This window comes from Cavia porcellus, unplaced genomic scaffold, assembly GCF_034190915.1.
Source record: "Cavia porcellus strain 051 isolate PalLab524CR breed Dunkin Hartley unplaced genomic scaffold, mCavPor4.1 scaffold_27, whole genome shotgun sequence".
NCBI lineage: Eukaryota > Metazoa > Chordata > Mammalia > Rodentia > Caviidae > Cavia > Cavia porcellus.
In genome coordinates this window covers 7,386,619-7,407,493 of record NW_026947510.1, presented here as the reverse complement: position 1 = coordinate 7,407,493, position 20,875 = coordinate 7,386,619, and the positions used below count along the sequence as shown (strand labels likewise).

The following is a 20,875-nucleotide window of genomic DNA, read 5'->3' as shown; positions in this document are numbered from 1 at the left end:
CCCTTTAGATACACATAAACAAGCACAGTTGTAAACATGTATTCTTCAGCCTTCCTCTGGCGATAGCAGGCATAGATCCACCCACGTATATAACAGCCCCATGAATTTGCAAGGACCAAGAGCAATCCCTGCAAGCTCACCCCCACCAAGTCTACCAAGGTCACTATTACCCAGGTCAGGTTCCACACCTGAGGCCTGAATACTCAAAAATAGTGATGTGCATTTTTCTGGGAGAAGAGCTTTGCCCAATTTTGCAAGGGCTTTTCTAAGCTTGAAGGTAGATGTCCTGGTCCCTGTTGTAACAGGGACCAGGACAAATTCAATGGCTTTAGGATTGGCCTATGATTAAATACCAACCTATGCTCCAAGGATGCCAGGAAAATTTAAGCTTCAAAGACTGACAGTGTATGTGTTCAGTATCTAGGCACATGAATACCTATCCCAGAGACAGGCCTAGAGGTGCTCCACAGTCAGAGCTACCTGTGTGGGTCAGGTCCCTCACATTGTACCAGACACAAGGGATCTCAATGGCAGGGGCTCCTGTCTTTGGAGGGGGCTTTTCCTGCTGACCACCAAACACTGCTCAATCTTAAAACACAGGCTTGGTTTTCTACAGGAGACAAAATAACAATTTCCCAAAAGCTACTTAATGACTTCTCTAAAACTTGCCTCACCATTACCATGGAGTTAATCACTCACCCAGGGAGCCAGTTTCAGCACTGAGCTGCAATGCAGTCAGCTGTATTTTAGTTATCTGAAAGAAGGGGAAGAAATATTTTAAATGCTTTAATATTTAAACAAATAGAAGGAAGACAAATTTCTTTCATGTTTCCAACTCTAAAATCCACAGATCAGCTCGACCCCTAAACTTCTAAATGAGTTTAGACTAAAGGAAGTATCTCAATCTGCCAACAGATTCTAGGCAAAGATCGTATGAAATATTCATTCTGCTGCTGCCACTGGGCAGCACCCCAGTGCTCCAAGAAGGTGCTAGATGAAAGAAGGGAACAGATAGTGCTAGCGGACTACACCTGTCATCTCCCAGTACCCCAACATCTGGTGGCTCTCCTTGATAGAGAACCAAGAGGACGGCAAGGAGGACCTTCAGTCAGAGCTGCATGATTATTAAACTAGCAAGGTGGACTATAGAAATTTTGGAAAATCAGGCATGGTGGACACTCCTATAAACCCAGCTCTTGGGAGGCTAAGGCAGGAGGACTGTTGCAAGTTTGAGACCAGCCTGCGCTGCAAAGTGAGCCCAAAGCCAGCCTGAATAGCATAATGAGACCCTCTCTCAAAAAGATAATTAATTAATAAATTTTGGAAAATAATAGAAAAGAAGAAAATCTATGAAAAGACAGAATTGGTAGTGCATGCCTGTAATCTCAGCACTCTGGGAGACTGATGCAGGAAGACTGAAAGTTTGAGTCCAGCTTGGGCAGCTAAGTGACTTAGCAACATCCTGCCTCAAAATAGAAAGTAAATACACACATACATATATATACACACAAATTACAGTATGTGTTTATTTATTTTTATGGCTTGGGATTCAGTGTGAAGGTTCTAAGTTCAATTCTCAGTACTTAAAAAAAAAAAAAAAAAAAAGAAAGAAAGGAAAAGAAAAAACTCTTCTTTATAAACTCAGGGCTGGGGATGTAGCTTAGCAGCATAGCACCTGCCTGGCAAGTGCAAGATCCTGGGCCCAATTCCCAGTACTGGGGCGGGGGGGGGGGGGGACGGAAACTCAAAATCACTTGTACCCCCAGCCCCTGAAATGATCCACAGTTAACATTCGGTATGTGTTCCTTCTGTCTTTTTCTCAGGCCGATACAATTTGCACGTTACTGAATTAAGGTGAAATAAAATCCCTTACCCTGCTTTTTCACTTAGCATTAGATTTCATATGGTTGTCATGTCTTCCTAATTATCATTGTGAGGGATGCATGAAGTATCTTAACTTGCTTCATTTGGGAGGCTCCAGATTTTTTGTACTTGTAAGTAATGCTGCAAAGAACATCTTTGTGCAGAATCTCAAATTATTTGTGCTCGTCTCAAATTATTTCCTGCAAGATGAATTATGAAATCATAAAGTAGAACTATTTAAGGATCCAGAGAGATTTTCCACAAATCCCCTGAAAGCCTGCGTCAATTTGAAGCCTTCTAATTACCTTTCAATAATTACCACCACAGGGCCAGGGATTTAGCTCAGAAGCACAAGCACCTTCCTGGCAAGCACAAGATCATGAGTTCGATCCCCAGTACCAAAAACAAAACAAAAACACCACCACACTCCTATCAGGACTACTGGGCTTGACCCCCCGGTATCTGGCCTATAGAGCTCCTGAAGGGGAGCCCCACCACCCCAAAAATGAACATGGGCCACCAATAGGACCGATCTTTGCCCAGGACGGAGCCCAGCACTCTCCAATGGCAAGAAAGCTTGGGGAGGCTCCAATATCTCCCACCCTGCTGTTCCATTAAAAATACTCAGCATGTTCCCTGGGTGTATGTGAACTAGAAGGATTTAGTGTCCTGAGAAGGAAGAGAGAAGAAAGAGGGATTTGAATCGTGAACTCCATAGAAACGCCTAGGTGTCGCCCACACCCTGGGCCTGGGGGCCATGTTGTTTGGTTTGGGGTCTTCTCTGCCTCATTTAATCCTTGAAGGAATCCGTCTTTCCCCACATTCCCTTGAAGAAGCAGGTGACACTTGCACAGCAAACAGCCCTCAGCATCATGGCTCATTCTCTTCCCACAGCCAGCCACTGGAGGAAAGACCTGCCTGCTGAGACCAGAACTCCTTGGTTGGAGGGGAGAGAGGCCCAGAGGAGGAGGGACAGAGCAACTAACACAGAATGCTGCCATGGATAAGTGTGTCCAAACCCAGCTGCCACTTAAGAGTGTGTAACGACCTAAGACAATCACTTCCCCCCAGTGATACTGCCATCTTTCAGAGTTCATAGTGAGGACCACAAGAGGTCACGTTTGTAAAGCACATGGTGGTTGATATGAAGCAAAGCAGTTAATTCATTTTTAATGATATTTTTAAACCATTATAACCTCTGAAATAAATAAGCAAATTATCATCTGCAGGGGAAAAGCACAGAGAGTGAGTGAATGCAAGAAAACACACCTTTGCCACCCCAGGCCTGGCAATGCCCTGAGGAACACTACCAGATCAGCCCAAGAGCAATCCCATTCTCAGTGGCCCTGCCAGAAGAAGGCACAGATGTCCACCTCTGCTTGTCTCTCAAAGCCACTTTTCAAAATGCTTAGTTTCTAGTTTCTTGATTTTTCAGACTTGTACTTGGGGCCCCACTGGTACTACAGCATCCATTAATCCCTCTAGGATCTCACAAGAGAACTTCAGTGACCCATAAGGACAGGAAACATGAGGTCTGGGAAGACATGCTCCTGGGAAAGAAGATGCCATTGCATGTCTTGCATATCTGCACCTGGAGAGTGCTACCCCTCTTGATCTTCACCACAGCCTAAGAGCATCATTCCCAGGTGTCAGTCAGGTAAGGTCATGTAGAGCTCTGTTAAGAGGCGATCCCTAAACTGGAAGGTACAATCTAAAACACAGGCTCTTTTTCAAAATGGTGAACCATCCCTTAATTAAAGCAAAGAGTTTCTCCTGTCTGAGACTTTGAGTGACCTCTCTCTCAAAGGAGAGAAAATACCTGCTAGGGCCTAAAATGCATTATTGCTACTCCCAGCCAATTTCCAGGACTTCTTTCTTACTACCCAAGTAAACTAAAAGCACTGCAAGAACACAGCTCCTCCTTCCTACATCATGGTCTCAATAAAGGTCATAGAAAGAGTTAATCAGCTGCCTGATGAAATGAGAGGTCCTAATCCACACAAGAATGAAGCAGGCTCAGGCACAATGGCCACCACAGTGTGGCCACACTCTGCATCTGAGGACCTACATCACATAGCAACAGGCTGAGGTCCAGACGCCTTATTTTTTTTTAATCCCTTTCCCTTTAAAAGATAATTTATTGCTGGGTGTGGTGGCATGCACCTGAAATCCCAGCATTCAGGAAGCTGAGGCAGTAGGATCTTTGCAAGTTTGAGACCACCCTGGGCTACAAAGTAAGCTCAAGACCAGTCTGAACTACATAGCAAGACCTGGTCTCAAAATGACCAAAGAGAGAGAAAGAGAAAGAGAGCGAATTTATATTACTCTCTCCAACAATTCCAAATTCCACTCCCAGGCATGTACCAAGGGAACCAAAAAACAGATATACAACTGCTGCTCATAAAAGGCAGGAGATATAAAGGACCCAAGCACCCACCAACCAATGAATGGGGAAAAAAGATGGGGTCTACACATACTCTGCCATTCTCCTCAGTCTTCAAAGGGAGAAAATTCTAAGACAAGCAACAAACAGAGAAGACTTAAAGATACCATGCCAGCAAAATAAGCCAGATACAAAAGGTTCACAAGTATATCATTCCGTTCCCATACAATGCCAAGAGCTGTCAACCGACAGACAGACAAAGTGGAACAGTAGTTGGTAGAAGCTGTGGGAAAGAGCTGAGGGGGTTCGTGTTTCACAGACAAAAGGTCTCAGTTTGGTATGATGGAAAAATCTTAGAATATATGATGATAATGATTGTATAATGTAATATAATCCTATTGAATTGTATATTTAAAAATGGTGACACAGATAAATTTTATGTTCTATGTATTTTATCACAATAAATTGACACCACCAAAACAGGAACCCCTATGTGACTTGCTATCACGGGAACCAGACAGGCCAAAGTAGAAAGCACTACTTCTACCCAGAAATGTCGACACACTTTGTCTTCTATGAGGTGCCTACCCATCAGACAGAGGCAAGACAGCAGCACTCAGGAGCTAGCACTCACAGGCCCCTCCTCAAGTGGTCAGAGGAACCTACTCAGGAGGTGGTCCTGGCAGCCCCTGATACAGTGGTGGAGAACCAACTTTGGGAGTCTCTGTGCCAAGGCCATGCCACCAAGCTGGACTCCATGGGTGCCCAGGGTCCTTACTACACATGCCCAGCATCTCACAGACCCACCCTGGAAGAAAACGTTGCTCTGAACTGCACCTGCCTTGCATGAAGGGGCCTCCATGAATCTCCCAGGAGAGGAATCCAGCAGACCACCATGCACCCACTGAGAGCTCCTGGACATCAAGGAACCAGAAGCCCTAGGAAAGGGGCCTAAGGCCAAAAGGCTGCAGATGAGGCAGCCTGTAAGTGCAGGGCAGCTGGCAGCATACCTCAATTGTACAGTCAAAATGTACAAGGACGTTAGGAAACAGTCAATTAGATGTGATACTGTGGAATAATAATACCAAAGGTCCGGAGTGGAACACATTAGCTATGCATTCCAAACACCTGATTCCAGAGCCCAGTCTGCAAGGCAGATACTTTCACCATCCAGTACAAAGGGTCAACAATACCAAGGCTGCCAAACTTCTGCCTGGGGGCCGTGTGGCAGCTGGCCAGCAATCCAAGGCTGCACTTGATTGGCATAAAACACAGCCGAATGGAGTCCCTTTCATCTACCCCACAGAAGAGGGGCCTGGGGCTGCACCCTTGCCCTGCCTGCCAGGCCCCATCAGGAGTGCTGTGGAGCTCTCACCCCTCTCCCCATACCCTCAGCATGCCTTTCTCTTCCAGGCATCCTGGCTTCTTGCAGCTGCACGCCTGCTCACCAGTGTACTTCCTAACTTGGGTTTCCTCCCTGCTTGTCTCTCCTCCCTCCCTACAGATGCCAGCCTGAGAAACAGTCTCCAGGCCTCTTCCCTCCACCCACCAGGGCCAGGGTGAGCTCTGCAAACCATAGATCTTTCCTCCCTGCTGAAACTCCTCAAAAATGCCTCCTGCTCCCAGAAAAATACCTACATGACTTGTCTTCAAGACTTGAGTTCTTCCTAACTGGCTTCCAACCAGCAGCACTAGCTCACTCCTCACTGTTCATACCTGCAATCTAAATACACACCTCCTCTAGGCTGTCCAAATGCTGGACCTTAAAATATGCCGAAGCCTCTGCACAGACAGTGCCTATTTCCTGGAACTCTTAAGCCCTCATCTACCACAGGAAAACTCCAACACACCCTTTGGACCCCACACGAACATCACCCTCTGGGGAGTCTTTGCTGGCTCTCACTGCTGAGCTGCTAGGATCCATTTTATGGTCCTGACCACAGCTCATCTATCTACATTCTGCACATTTGCTTTCCAAATCCATCTCCAATACTCCAACTTGAAGATCAGTGAGTCCTGCAAGCCAACTATTTGAGTGGCCAGCATCCAGAAGGCCCTGCTTACAGCAAATGCTAATAGCAGCCACTCTACTGCATGGACCTATATTCACTGATGGATTTTTTTTTTCTTGAAAGCAACAGCAACAGACATGATTGTAAGCAAAAAGGAAGCCTTCATAGTAGCTCTGGGCGATCACAACAGCAGAAAAGCCCTCAGGACCTCTATAATCTTCTCTCCAGTCCAGCAAACTATTTCCACCAACATGTAGATTTCTAGACCTCCTTGTTTGCCTGCTTCCTCTGGCCAAGTTTCAGACTTCTAGGGGAGAAGAGCTCCAGCTTAGTCTACCTTGGTTCAGGTATTTATTCTTGAACCAACCGAATATGGATAAGGCTGGAGGTGGCAGGGTGACCAAGCTCAAATGTGGCCTTAGGAGACCACCCCACCCCTGTCTTAACAAATAGGGTGTTCAAAGACACAGATCAGGGTGCAGAGGGCTACAGAGCTTCTAATGGTGCATATTCACAGTCAGGTTTGTCCTCTAAGGCACTGAAATTACAGAGCCAGGTCTGGGCCTGCATCCAGCACTGTCCTCAGGCTTCCCCAGGACAGCCTCCCAGGAGCCCACCTGCTGAGACGACAAGCTGGAAGACAGGCAGGCACCAGATGTCTAGGGAGCTAGAAAAACAGAGCCCTCTCTTGGCCCAGCAGCAGTCTGTAGCCACCTAATCCCTAGGCCCTGGCCCATTAACGGTTTTCAGAATTGAGAACTTTGTAAAAAGTAGCCCAAGAACAAGCTAAACACATAAAGAAAGCAATGGGACAGAACCAAGAGTCCAGAGAGATACCCTCATATTTACAGCCAGGTGACTTTCAGCAAGTGTGCTAACACAACGGGAAAAAGAATAGTTTGGTCAAAAGTACTAGATTAACAAGACACTCAGAAGCAAAAGAAATAGGGTGGGCCTCTATCTTATAATACATACAAAAACAAACTCCAAAGGGATCAAAGACCTAACCATAAGAACTGTAACTAGAAAACTCCTAGAAGAAAACATAAGTATAAATCTTCACAACCTTGGACTACTCAATGGTTTCTTTGATCTGACCCCAAAATATAAGCACCAAGAGAAAAACTGAACTTCTTCAAAATTAAAAACATTTGTGGGTCAGGGATTTAACTCAGTGGCTCAAGTACTTGCCTGGTAATGAGGTCATGAGTTCGGTACAAAAAAAAATTTGCGCTTCAAAGGATAGAAAGTGAAAATATGGTGAAATATTATACAATAGGGATGAATCTCAAGAACACTATGCAAATAAGTCTGGCACAGGAAGGCAAGTGCCACATTCTCTTCACATGTGCCGGTTCAAAAGTTGATCTTCTATAGAGATTAATAACAATTATCAAAGGCTGGCCAGGTCAGGGGGTAGAAAGAGGATGATTAATGGCACAAAATTACAGTTAGATAAAAGGACTAAGTTCTAATATTCTATGGCATAGGATAACTGATTTACAGCACTTAAATGAATACTGCAAAACAGTACAAAGATCTGAATGTTCCCACTACAGATATGTCAGCATTCTAAGGTAAGACACATTATTTTCATGTACTGAAGGATCACACTGCACTACATAAATATGTATAATTATCAATTTTTTAAAGTGCTTTAAAGCATTTTAAAATGCTAAGACAACTCAGAGCTGTGAGTGGTGGTTCATGCCTGTAATTTCAGCACTTGGGAGGCTGAAGCAGGAGGCTCACAGTGAGTTTAACATCAAACTGGGCCACTTGGTAAGTTTGAGGTCAACGTGGAATACATGGCAAGACCCTGTCTTGAAAAATCTCACACACACAAACACACACACACAAATTTTAAAATGACAACTCACAGAATGGGAGACATATTTGTAAATCATATATCTAAAAAGGAGCTAGCTGGAACATTAAAAACTCTTACAACTTAATAATAAAAAGACAACCCAATTTAAAAATGGGCAAAGAGCTTAAGTAAGCATTTCTCCAAAGAAGACAGATTAATAGCCACATAAAAGATGCTAAACATCAGGGGAATGCAAATCAAAACCATGATGAGATAGCACTTTATACCCACTGGGATGGGTATAATCAAACAGACAGACAGTAATAAATGTTGGCAAAGATGTAGAGAAACTGGAACCCTCCTCCACTGCTAGTGGGAATGTAAAATGGTACAGCTGCTGTGGAAGACAGCTTGGCAGCTCCTCAGAAAGTGAATACAGTTAGCATATGATCTAGCAATCCTGTTCCTAGGGATGTACCCAGGAGATCTGAAAAGCCTGAACCAGTCTCTTCACAGTAGGACAGTTTCTAGCTGTGAAAACAAACCAAATGCTCATCAACTGGTAACTGGATTTTTAAAAATTTTGTCTATTGATACAAAGGAGTATTATTCAGCCTTTAAAATGGATGAAGTACAGACTGATACTATTACTGGGTGAATCTGGAAAGTAACACGGGCTAGGGCTGGGGATTTAGCTCAGTGGCATAAGCATCTGTTTGGCAAATGCAAGGTTGGGGCTGGGGATTTAGCTCAGGGGCTGGGGATTTAGCTCAGCAGCATAAGTGCCTGCCTTGCAAGTAGGCAGTTGTGAGTTCGATCCCCGGTACCGACAAAAAAGAAAAAAACAAACAAACAAACAAAAAAACAAAAAAACAAAAAAGGCAAATGCAAGGTTGTAAGTTTGATCCCTGGTACAAAAAAAAGTAATAGACTAAATGAAAGATGACAGATATAAAAGGTCATGTATAAACATATAATACAACTTATTAAAAATCCTCAGAATAAACAAATCTACAGAGACAAAAAGTAGGGCAGAGGAAAAAGAAAATGAAAGTGACTGCTATTGTATAGTCTCTTTTGGGAGCTAAGGTATTCTAAAATTGATTACAATAGTAACTGTACAATGATGTAAAAATACTACAAACTAACTCCTTAAGTGGGTGAATTGTATGACATTTGAATTATGACTCAATAAAGCTATAAAATGTTTTAAATATGGTATGGTTACTATACAAAGGAATGTGGTATTATAAATCAATGTCATAGAAAGATGCCATAGTGTATTATTCTGCAAAGTTATATATGAAGTACTTCACAATATTAATTATAAAGTTATAAATAAATACAAATATTACCCCAAAAAATAGTTCAGTACAAATACAAAATATCACATATTATATAACACTCTACCACTCCCTATAATCAAACATTCAATATTCACATTGATGGGAAAAATAAAAGCTATTAAATGGCCTCACTCAACTCAGACAGAGGGGTTTTTTGTTTTGTTTTTTGTGGGGGTTTTTTTTGGTACTGGGGATTGAACTCACGACCTCGCACTTGCCAGGCAGGCACTTATGCCACTGAGCTAAATCCCCAACCTCCTCAGACAGAGTTTTACACTCAAACTCCTTCCTGCTTTCAGTGCTTACAGTTTCTTGCATTTTGGTATTATGGAGACATTACGGTAGACCTGCATTTCTCACCATTCCCAGTAAGGTTCAAGAACTAGTCATTGCTGCTAATTCATCCTAAAAAGTTACAATGCAACAAGGAATCTCACAAGTCATCCTTGGTCAGTGTTAATTATAGAAATACACACAGCTAATTCTGTCAGGTATAAGGAAAAGAAATCTATAGTCTTCATTTTACACAGAATCAGATGTAGTATGTCATTACTAAATCCCAACCATCAAATAATAACACTGAAATTGCACATATTAAGTCAAAGCAAAACATAAAACTACAGAGATGGTTATAAATAAATACACTGCAAGGCATTCATACCTGTAATCTATGCTTTCAGTGCTTGGAAGAATAAATGAATATTATTCAGCCTTTGAAGAAGGAAATTCTGACACATCCTACCACATGGGTGTACTCTGAGGCTATTAAGCCAGGTGAAATAAGGCAGACACAGGAAGAAAAGTAACAGATTCTATCTGTATAAAGACTCCAGAGCAGTCAGATTCTGACAGGAAGGAACACGGCAGTGCCAGGGGCAGGAAAGGGGCCTGGAGAATAAGTGTGTAACTGGGGAGGTCCAGTTTGAGAAGGTGAAAAAGTTTTGGAAATAGGGGGTGGTGATGGTTTCATAGTGTGGTGAATGCCAGGGAATGACACACTTAAAGGGTTAATAAGGACATTTTTACCTAGGTATAGTGGCACACACTTATAATCCCAGTACTCTTAAAAAGTTGCAGCAGAAGGATTGTTAATTCAAGCCCAGCCTAGACAATTTAGTACTCAGTGACACCTTGTCTCAAAAACGTAAAAAAGGGTTAGGGATGTACTCAGTGAGAAGGCCCTGGATTCAATGCTCAGTACTGAAAAAAGAAATTATATGTTATTTTCTACAATTTGAAAGGTAAACTGGAAGAAAATATAAGAAAACATTAGAAGCAGTCAGTGGGGGATCTGAGAGTATCTGGAAGTTCACACCAATCAGATACATTCCTTGTTTTGCTTCGATGTCTCTCCACTTATTCTCATCCTCTTTCTGGAGAGCCCTAACGTATGGTCCAGAGTTGCATACAAAAGCCCAAGGGTTTGCATTCTGCTGTCTACACATCTCTGGCAACAAAGGAAGTCTATTTCCACAGTCACTGAAGTGCCAGGAAACACACTGCACTTGCCCCACCCCTGCTCACAGCCCATACAAGCAACTTTGAGGACACATAGGAGTCTAGGAATGGGCAAACAAAGGGAAGAAAGAAGTGGTACACTAACCAAGGCCCTGCTATGTGCCAGCCTATGTGAGTGAGGTCCCCTCCACACAGCAGTCCCCACCCACACACAGAAGACAAAGTGCTGCCATCCAAGCCTTACAGACACGGATCCTTTGGTGCAAATAAGGAGACTTAGGCCAGGTCACATTCATTCATCCATCCATTCATTCATAGCAGTACCAGGAACAGAACCCAAAGCTAGGTAAGCTCTCTATCACTGAACTATATTCCTTGCTCCAGGTCAGCTTCTAATCAGTCATACTTCAAAGCCTTCCTTAGGAAGAATGAAGATATAAGAAAACAGGGGGCTGGGGATTTAGCTCAGCGGCGTAAGCGCCTGCCTTGCAAGCAGGGAGTCGTGAGTTCGATCCCTGGTACCGATAAAAATGAAAAAGACCAAAAATAAGATGTAAGAAAACAGCTTAAGATTTGCTGTGAGTAGAACTGAATGACTGGAGAATCGCACAGTATGTGCAATCAAGTCTGGTAGAGTTTACGGGAGGCCAGCACAGCCTAGTGGTCAAGATCATGCACTCTGGAGTCCAACAATGGGAGTCAGTTGTTTAGCATTCCTTAGCTAGATGGCCCTCTACAAGGAATCTATCTGATGTGATTTCTAGTCACATATTGGCAATTGTGTCTAACTTTTTGGGGGTCATCAGGATTAAATAAGATAGCACAGGTCAAAAGATTTAGGGCAGTGCCAGACATAGCTGAAGCACAACAATGCCAGTTACTGGAAAACTAGCAGGTCTGTGTCAGCACAGTAACTTTAACAGGCAGGTATTATAAGTATCACTTCTAACTAGAGTAAGTCTAGAGCTCAGAAAGGTCATGTAAGTTACCTAAATTCACTCACCTACTAAAGTGGTAAAACTAGAATTCAAGCCAGGATCAATGAGATTTTGATGAAAAATAAGATTATACAGCACAATAAAAGAACAGACTGAAGTCAGGGGTGGGAACACACACTTGTCATTCCAGAACTTGCAAGGCTGAGACAGGAGGTTCATGTAAGTCCAGAAATGTGAAGCCCAGCCCAGGGAACACAGTAAAATGCATCTGAAACTGGAGAGCAAAGTCTTTTCCTGCTCCTTCTCTCTGGTAACCCCACCTATCCCTACAGCAGCCCTACTTGGATGGTCAGCTGGAGGAAGCAGCCTTCATCCAGTCTCTGCTGTGGCTAGGCTGAGGGACTCCTCTAGTCTCACTGAGCAGGGGTGGTGCTAGTGTCAACTGAGAAGGCAGGGTCAATAGCATTTGCAAAGCCTGGGTGCAAGGGCCCCTGGGTGCAGGGGGCTCTGTGTACAGGAACTGAGCCTGGGATGCATGGACACCAGTGCAAGGGTGAAAAGCCGAAGCCTGGTAGGCAGTGGGTTTTGAAATAGCACAGGTTGACCCTGGGGATAAGGCTGTTGGATACAGACATGGCCCCATCTTCACAAGTATGGCGTAAGAGCAGACTGTCGGTGCTGCAAGGAGAGCTGCAGGCTGAGCTGCAGAGGCAGACAGAAGCTGGGCCTTTCTCTTAAGCCTTCATCATTATTTGAGTTTTGTACCATGCATATACACCAACACATCAAAATGTAACAACTATTTTTGATGTTTGATGAGCCACCTTTCTGCCACAGAGTGGGGTACTTATCTACCCTGTCTGAGTCGCTTTTTCTTCCTTCACTTAAAAAATAAAAGCCAAACTCCTTCCATGGCTGTGAAGGCATTCAGCAAGCAAATGCAGAGTAAGAGGCAAACACGGAGCTTTATTATTGTTGCTGCCATCCATAAATTTAATCTGAGCACCTCTTCCCACTAAGAAAAACAAAACAAAACCATCCTGATTGAACAACACCAGGCCCTCATTGTGTGCTTCCTTTCTTCTTGTTTGAGACAGCTGTGGAGTGGAAGTGCAGCCTAAGTAAAAAGCCCACTCCCTATCACTACCACACGAAAGACCCTCAAAGGAAGAACACCCGCACAAATCCTTATCACCAGCTGCTGTCAAGTTCCACCTCCATTGCATAGTAAGGTTTCTTTCCAGTTTTGGTTTTGGTTTTGATTTCTTCTAAATCTGGAGTCAGGATGGAGATAGGCAGTGTCCCTTGAGAACCAAGGACCAGGGCTGAAAACGCGCCGCAATGCTCAGAATGCCCGCCAAGTGCCAGGCGCATGTGACCTGTGGAGAAGAATGTCGGCATGGGCTGTGGGTCCTGATGGGAGGACAGAAAACAAACAGACAAACTCAGAGAGCTCTCCACGCACAGAAAGGCGCTTGGGAATGGGAACAATGACAGTTATTCTCCCAAATATTTTATCCTTCATCTGAAATAAAAAAGCTGTTGCGTTGGCTGCAGAGGAACAACTCCACAGGAAATCTTGGAGGCCCTTTACCAGGGAGCCTGCCACACACCCTCTCACCATCAGGCTGAGTCCCCATGTCACCCGCCAAAGGACACAGTCCACCATAGGTTCCCAGGCCACGTCCTGAAGTTGCCCCCGGAAGCACTCAAGGCTACGTCGTTTGTTTTCCCTATCGGAATTAGGAATGGAACCCAGGCCCTTCACATCCTCAGCCCTTTTTAATTTTCATCTTGAGACAGCGTCTCACTAATTTGCTCAGACTAGCCTTGAAGTGGCTCAGTATGGGCAACCACCCAGCCTATATGGTTTTGGGGATATTTTTGGTTTTTTTTTTTTTGGTACCAGGGATCGAACTCACAACCTCATGCTTGCCAGGCAGACGCTTACACTGCTGAGCTAAATCCCTGAACCCAGACTATATTTTTTAAGGGATGAGCAAGCCCCAAGGGAAAAGGTAGCTGCTACTCAGAAGTGATCTCTTGAGTTATTGAGGTCCAAATTCCTGAAATTAAGCAGTCGGTCAAATTGAAGCTTTTAGAAGGAAAAGATTTCCACAATATAGGAAATAAAGGGCTGTATCACGCCAAGAGCTCCACATTTTTACATTTTTCATTTTTAAATTATATTTGGTTTTCAAAGACTAAGCTTTCCTGTTGCTTCAGTCCCCCTTTTCTGGAGTAACAACCCCCAGGCCTCAGTGGCACAGTGGTTGTCAGGGCTGCTGGGACTAGGCTAGTAGGGCCAAGGTCTCACACTCAGCTCAGTGGAGGAAGCCACATCTCCACCGTACTATGCTGAGTCCTTCTCTACTTTCCCAGTGTTAAACAACCCTGTGTCCCCTAGAATGCAGCACAGACACTGTGCACAAAGCAATGTGTCACACAATGAAAATCTAGATTGTCTCCGACTGCTGCCAGGTCAGGACAAAACAGGTACACAGCCTTCCCCCACCAGGCCTTGATGGTCGAGAACTCACAGGGTCATTTGGGGAGTACTTCTCAATTTATAGCACACCCTTGGGCTTAGCCGTACACCCCAGACCTTTCAGTTTCGTCTAAGTACTCAATCTGATGGGACAAAAACAACTTCACGTGCTTTGATCTGTTCAGCAAATGATTTTTTTTCAACAACAATAATTTTAAAAAATCAAGTTTCAACCCAAGCTGTTATAAACGAAAAGGAAAATAAAAAAGAACAACAACAACTAAGGACCTGGAATCTCCTCTTGTTAAGCATAATGCAAATAATATATCAAAAAAATTTTAAAGCAATTATTCCTTCTTGTGTGTTTTGGTAGTTAAATCTGGCAATTTGAGGTGACTATTCTCAAACACGAATCTTAAACAATGGGTTTTTATCCACCTCCAAAAAAATATGGATCTTTGAGAAGGAATTTTTTTTTTTTTTACCTCTGATAAGACAGTAATCTCCTACCTTGCTGACTCAAAAGTACTTGCATATTAATTGCTTCAGACCCCCAAAATCCCTGCTGAACTGGCTAAACTGTGGGCCAAATTCAATAATCCAGCAACCTCCCATTCAATAGCTCACCAAGATAACTTTGCATGTTTAATTTAAAAGTACCGATCGCTGTGAAATGAAATGCTAACGCAAGCCCGTCTGCACCCAAGCCATCGCTACATAGTCTCTGATGGACAAGCGGCATGTTGCAGAACTGAGACTCAGAGCAGCCTCTGGACAATGAGGAAAACACAGCTTGCCATCTCTCTTCCAAATGGTATCTGTCCTTCCAAATCAAACTTTTAAAACATGCCCCTGTAGGTTCATTTCCCTGATACAGAGGCAGGGAGATCTGCCCTCAGATACTCAAATATTATCTATTCCGATTGTATCTAATTAGCAAGAAATACACAATTCTCTGGCCAATGTGAATCTTGTGCTATTCTAGCTGAACTGACCTAAGGCACTTTTTCCTTTCTCTTTTGCAACCGTGTTCTATGTTTGACCCCTCAAATTTATTTTAAGTAGTTTTGCAAACAGCTTCCTTTCTCCCTTCCTCCCCCATGTAACCAGCAGCTCACGTTTCTCGTGCACAGAACATGTTTTGTCCACTTTGGGAAGTGGCACTGGGAAAGTGGAGAGCCTGTTTTCGGTAAAATCAGAGCCAAAAATCGGTCTCATTCATTCAAGAGACTAAAACAGTTTCAAGAACTAATTTATATTTTAACAGAACAAGTAGGAATTAAAGCATCTGGTAGTAAAAAACAAATATCTGGCTCTCTGGTGTTACAGAAAATATGCCCAGAAATGTATCTGAAATCCCAGCATTGTTTTACTGCTTAGACATACACTGGTACTAATCACCATAATCAGAATACTTCATTGAGCTTTTCAAACTAAACATCTAAAGCTTGTTCAATAACAGTAACAACAATAACTGCTACAATAAAATAACAATTATAACAACAATAACAAGGATTTGGAGATTAATGGAATAAAGGACAGCAAACAAAAATAAGCAGTTTTTAGTTCATTGTAAGTAAAAAAGTTTTGACAGACAATACAGGAAAAGAACAGTAAATCAATCTGAATTCATGAAGGTTTCTGGGCTTCTGGGGTCATAAATGCCTCATTGTAAAGGTTCAATGTGAATTTTTCAAGCATCAAAGAGTAATAAGTTTAAGGAAAAAAAAGTGCTGTTCTGTCATTGTATTTTACATACTATTTCTACTGCTTTGCTTGCCCCAAAAGAGAACCTACCTTCAGAAAGTCTGATTTTAAAATGTTCCTTTCAAACTATGCCTGTGTCTCAGAAGAACGGCAGCAGAAATAGTTGCAGCTTAGGAAACACCCACAGGGTGCTGCATCTGGGTGTTACCCGCTTCTAGGGTCTCGGGGGCTCCACTGTCCAGCGCTCCTCCTCAGCTCCCAAAATACATGTTCCTTATCAAAACTACTTCCAGTTTCACTTTTCATGCTAGGAACTTTCATGAGAGAAAAAAAAGGTATTTAAATGTTTCGTTTTATAGGAAAATAAGATGATACTTATATTTCAAAGTCACCCAAAAGACACATTTTGAGAGAATTAAAAAGATCTGGTTCTAAAACAACAAAATCTTCACAACAAAAAAAAATATTTAGTCCATGCGCTTTTACTACATAACTGACTCTGAGCTGTTGTTTGCTCTGCTTGCACTGACAATAAAATATTTTGCTATGTGTCTTTATACATGGACCAATATACATACAAACTAACCCAAAACCCTGAAATTCACCTTGAAGTTCAGTGTTTGTGTCAACGATACTTTTTTGAGAGCCAGATGGTGTACACATTTGCATAAATAATGTCTATCTATCCATTAGGGCTGTGATTTCTCCAATCAAGCTCTAAATGTGACATGTTATCTCTCCTATCTGCTACTCTTCACTCAAAATCAATATTCTCTGCAAATCAATTTTCCGATCTATAAAAACACACTTGAGCTTGCTTCCCTAACACAAAAACAACAAACTGAGTATCTTGATGATTTTTTTAAATTCACATCAATTTCTTACTTAGTTTAAGCGATAGGTGCCGCTGCAAAATGAAAGAACACTGGCGCCTCAAAGTTTGATGAACTCCTGATACAGAATTCCTTACCAGTCCTAAAAATTTCCTTGCCATCCTCACCCAACATATTTCTGGCTCAGCTGCAAATGTGACACTTCAAGAAATTCCAGAGACAATCAAATCTTTTAAAAACATGTACAATGGTCTAATGTTTTATTGATAGTTTTAAAACTTAAAAATAGATTATTTATATTTGATGAATTTGGATATGTGCCAGCCCCAAAAAATCAACAGCAAATCAAAGAGGGAAAATTCCCGAATTGAAAAGAGAGCACGTTAATATATCTTTTTAAAAAAAATCTAATGTTTTCTAAATTTTTCCCTTTTTCTCCTAGGCCTACACACAGGCCTTGCCTAGGTTCTCCAGTATTAAGCTAGTAAGGCTAGCTTAATACTTTTAGGACCTGGTTTTAAAAATAATGAATCAATAACAACAACAAGATTTCCAAAATGTGGTCATATAAATACTTTATAGTGCTTGAATCCACGATCCCGTAAGGCCAGTTATACTGCAGAAAAAAAATCTTAGCATTTCAGGAAAGCTCACATTTCTAGCTGGCAATGTAAAATCACAAGAGACTGAGAGTCTTTATTATCAGTAGTAAAAGTAATGGTAATAATTATAACTATGTTTATTAAAAATTTATCATGCATCAGATATATTTCTCTAATCCTCAAAACAATTCTTACTGATTTTTCAGAACAGAAAGTTGAGACCCAAAGAAGTCATCTGCCCCTGATCACACAGTTAAGAAACACTGAAGCCATGATGGAAACTTACTTTCTCAGACTGTAAATCTCAAGTTTTTTCAGTTATCTCTGTTTGCCTTTATGCTTTTCTGTGCTGTTTGGTTGCTAGTTTTTTTCTTCCTTAATACTAGCATGTAAGCTGTTTCAAGAAAACTTCTTTTCATCACATATTCTGAGGCACATGTGCATTTAGTAGTGATTGGCACCTATCATTTTCCAAACACAAAATAAACCAACATTTCCCACAGACGGATCCTCCTGGTAGACAAAACACACTGCTTTCTAATATACCATCCACACTTCTCTCGTTTTGTCCTTCTGGTCACATCTGCTGCTCCCTGCTGTGGCCTTCCTCTTCCCGATTCCAACAGCATTCATAATCTTATGGCCAGACCAACATAATTAAGCACTTAAACCTCAGTCTACTTCAGTGTGCTAATTCAGTTTCTTCCTAATTCAAGTACCACCAATTCAAAAGTAGTGACAAAAATCATATATTACATATGGTACCAGACACAATGTATCTAGTGTGCCTTCCCAACCAAAAACTGGGAAATTGAGATTCTTGAAAAATGATTTATTTTCATATGAGTAGTCCAATAAGGATTAAAAGTTAAATTGTATTTAATTATGATTACAATAGCTAATACCATTTACTGAGTACTGTTTCATACACTGAAATAAAGTACTCCATGTAGCTTATTTCCTGAGTCTCTCAAAATATTTATAAGATTATTCTCTTCACTGTAAAAACAACAACACTGAGGCTCAGAGGGAGCACAATCCCAAGCCAGCACAAGGATGGGGTTCAACACTCCAATGCTTCCACCACTCTTAACTGAGCACAGCAATAGGTGTCACCAACATACCCTGAAACAGCCAGGGAAGGACAGGGTAGAGACCAGGCTCTGTGTCAAGGCCTCCCTGCACATCTGATCACAGGGTTCACATCTGAGCCCACAGCCTCCCCCTCTCTGAAAGAACTTGCCTGGCAAATTCCCCAAAGGGAAAACTAAGTCCTTTTCATCGGGGCTTTCTGAGGCTGGCAGAGCTCATGCAATGGTGAGGCGATACTGAATTTTATCAGCCCCTTTCAGCCTCTCCTCATGTCTGCCAGCCTCCATGCATCCTGGGACACCAGGCCAGCCAGCCCAGAGGTTCCCCACATTATTCCATCCATGCCCAGCTTCTTGCAAACCTGTGTATGACAATATCACGCTGTCACCACCCACTGCCCAGCCTGCATGACTGGGGACTGTGACAGCACATGCCCATGCTCCAGCAAAGTGTGTTACAGCACCTCTCTAGGGCATTCCACCCAGGCCACAGCTAGCCACAGGGGCAGCACCTGGCACCTCAAACGGAGAGCAACAGGAAATGCTGGAGAGGAAACCGAAGGGCATGAAGGAAAGTTTCTCAGTGCTACAGCAGCTCCAGGGCGTGAGATTTCATCCTGGCTGGGGCTGAGATGGACTTGCAAAAAGGAGAGTTTTGTTGTAGTGCTGGTAGGAAGGGGAGTGTGGGAGGTGAAGGAACAGAAGAAAGGGGAGGGGGAGGAGAAGAAAAGGAAGAAAAAGAAAAAGAAAGAATGCCGATGATGACATGAGACAGGAGAGAGGCCAGCTTTGTCCTGCATCCTGTTGAATAGCCAAGGAAAACAATGAATCTATTTTTCCCCTCCTCTTCTTTGCCTTAAAAAAATTCAAGAATTTCATTTCCTTCGTTGAAATATAGCTCTTGCATAATTTTTGTGCTCCTTCCTGCAGTCTGCAATGCTGAGGGAAAGGATATTTGACTTCCCAAGGACTTCAGGAGTGGATGCACAGGGGTGCCATACATGGCAGGGTAGCCCAGTCACAGGAGGTAGCAATAAGGGCTGGTTCCACGTATCATACAACTGTCACACAGCCCAAATGGCGCTATCAAACTATCAAACCCCCCACACACAACAGGAGAAACTAGGGTTCAGAAAAGTAACATGCACAGCGTACAGACAGCAGAGGAGGAAAAATCCCACTGGACTCTGCAACCTCAGAGCCCAGATTACCATGCTGCCATGTCCTAGCTTTCTAGAAAAGCAGAGGCTGAGCCTCCTCTGCACTTCCAGGGATGGGTAACAGGAAAGCCAAGGCAAGCAGATAAGCTGTGGTTACAGAGTGTTTGCAAATGGGGCTATGCCTTGGCTCCCAGCTAGGAAAGAAAACTGAAACCTGCAGCTCTCAAAGGTGGAGAAAATGCCTGCTCAGATAGGGAAAAAGCCTTCTTTCAAGCACGCTGGGACACCACTACCATGAGTCACCAGCATACCATGCAGAGAAGGCAGCACACTCCGCACACTCAGTCTGCTTTTGAGCCCTCGGCAGCGCCTCAGGTGCACACGGGCCTCCAAGCAGCCCTGGCTCCCTGGCCTTCTGTCCCAGTTTAGGGTAACCAGAGCTCACAGGACCCAGAAAGGCAGAAAGGAGAGCTTCTAAAAGCAACAGTCAGGGTAGCACTCCAGACAGGAGCAGCAGGAACAGCTTTCCCAGCCTCGTCAAGTGACATTTCCCCCAAAGATGGCGCACAACTATGCCCCTTCAGTTCCCTTCATTTACCCACAACAGCTGTGGATAAGGCTGGAGCCAGGGACTCAGGCCATCTACATGGCAAGCCAGGTCTTCAAGATACCCTTCCCTTACAGACACATGGTTGCACACAATCCTTGGGACACTATGCTCTATTTCTGATTCCTCCCTGGTATTGGTAAATATTGATAATTACCTCCAAATGCAAAAGTGAAAAAGTGGTTTATGTTTTGAAATGTGGATCATAATTCAAACTAGAAGCTGACACTAATCATTTGATGTTCACTTGAAAAGACCAGATAGGCTGTACATTTCAGTAGGGGGAACGATAAGGAAAAGGGAAATAAAAGTTATTGGTATTTACTCAGCCTACATTGCTGGTAGAGAGAAACTCTTTTAAAAGGGGAGCACTTCAGAATGGTTATTCAATCTGAATTTTACAGATAGCACTGGAAATATTTTCTCACAGAATGCACTCTATCTCTACCATCATATCTCTGAGCGCCTGCACGTCGCTCATTGCAGGAATTCTCACTCAATTCTGCTCCATTATGAGCTGACGGTGACCCAGCGCCTACAAGGCATTCAAGAGTCTGACTGGAAATTACTACCAAGG

General features: G+C 43.0%; 1 protein-coding gene across 7 annotated transcripts in view; it reads right to left on the bottom strand.

The window, feature by feature from the left end:
- Positions 1 to 20,875, bottom strand: part of Eefsec (eukaryotic elongation factor, selenocysteine-tRNA specific) — a 207,721-nt gene that overhangs the window by 171,090 nt on the left and 15,756 nt on the right. Inside the window, exon 1 of one of the 7 annotated variants that reach the window (XM_063237807.1) lies at positions 16,096 to 16,268. The exons of the other annotated variants lie outside the window; for them this stretch is intronic. The gene's annotated coding sequence lies outside the window, so the exon portion shown is untranslated. Of the gene's footprint in view, positions 1 to 16,095; positions 16,269 to 20,875 lie in introns of those variants that run through there. 7 annotated transcript variants of the gene reach the window in all.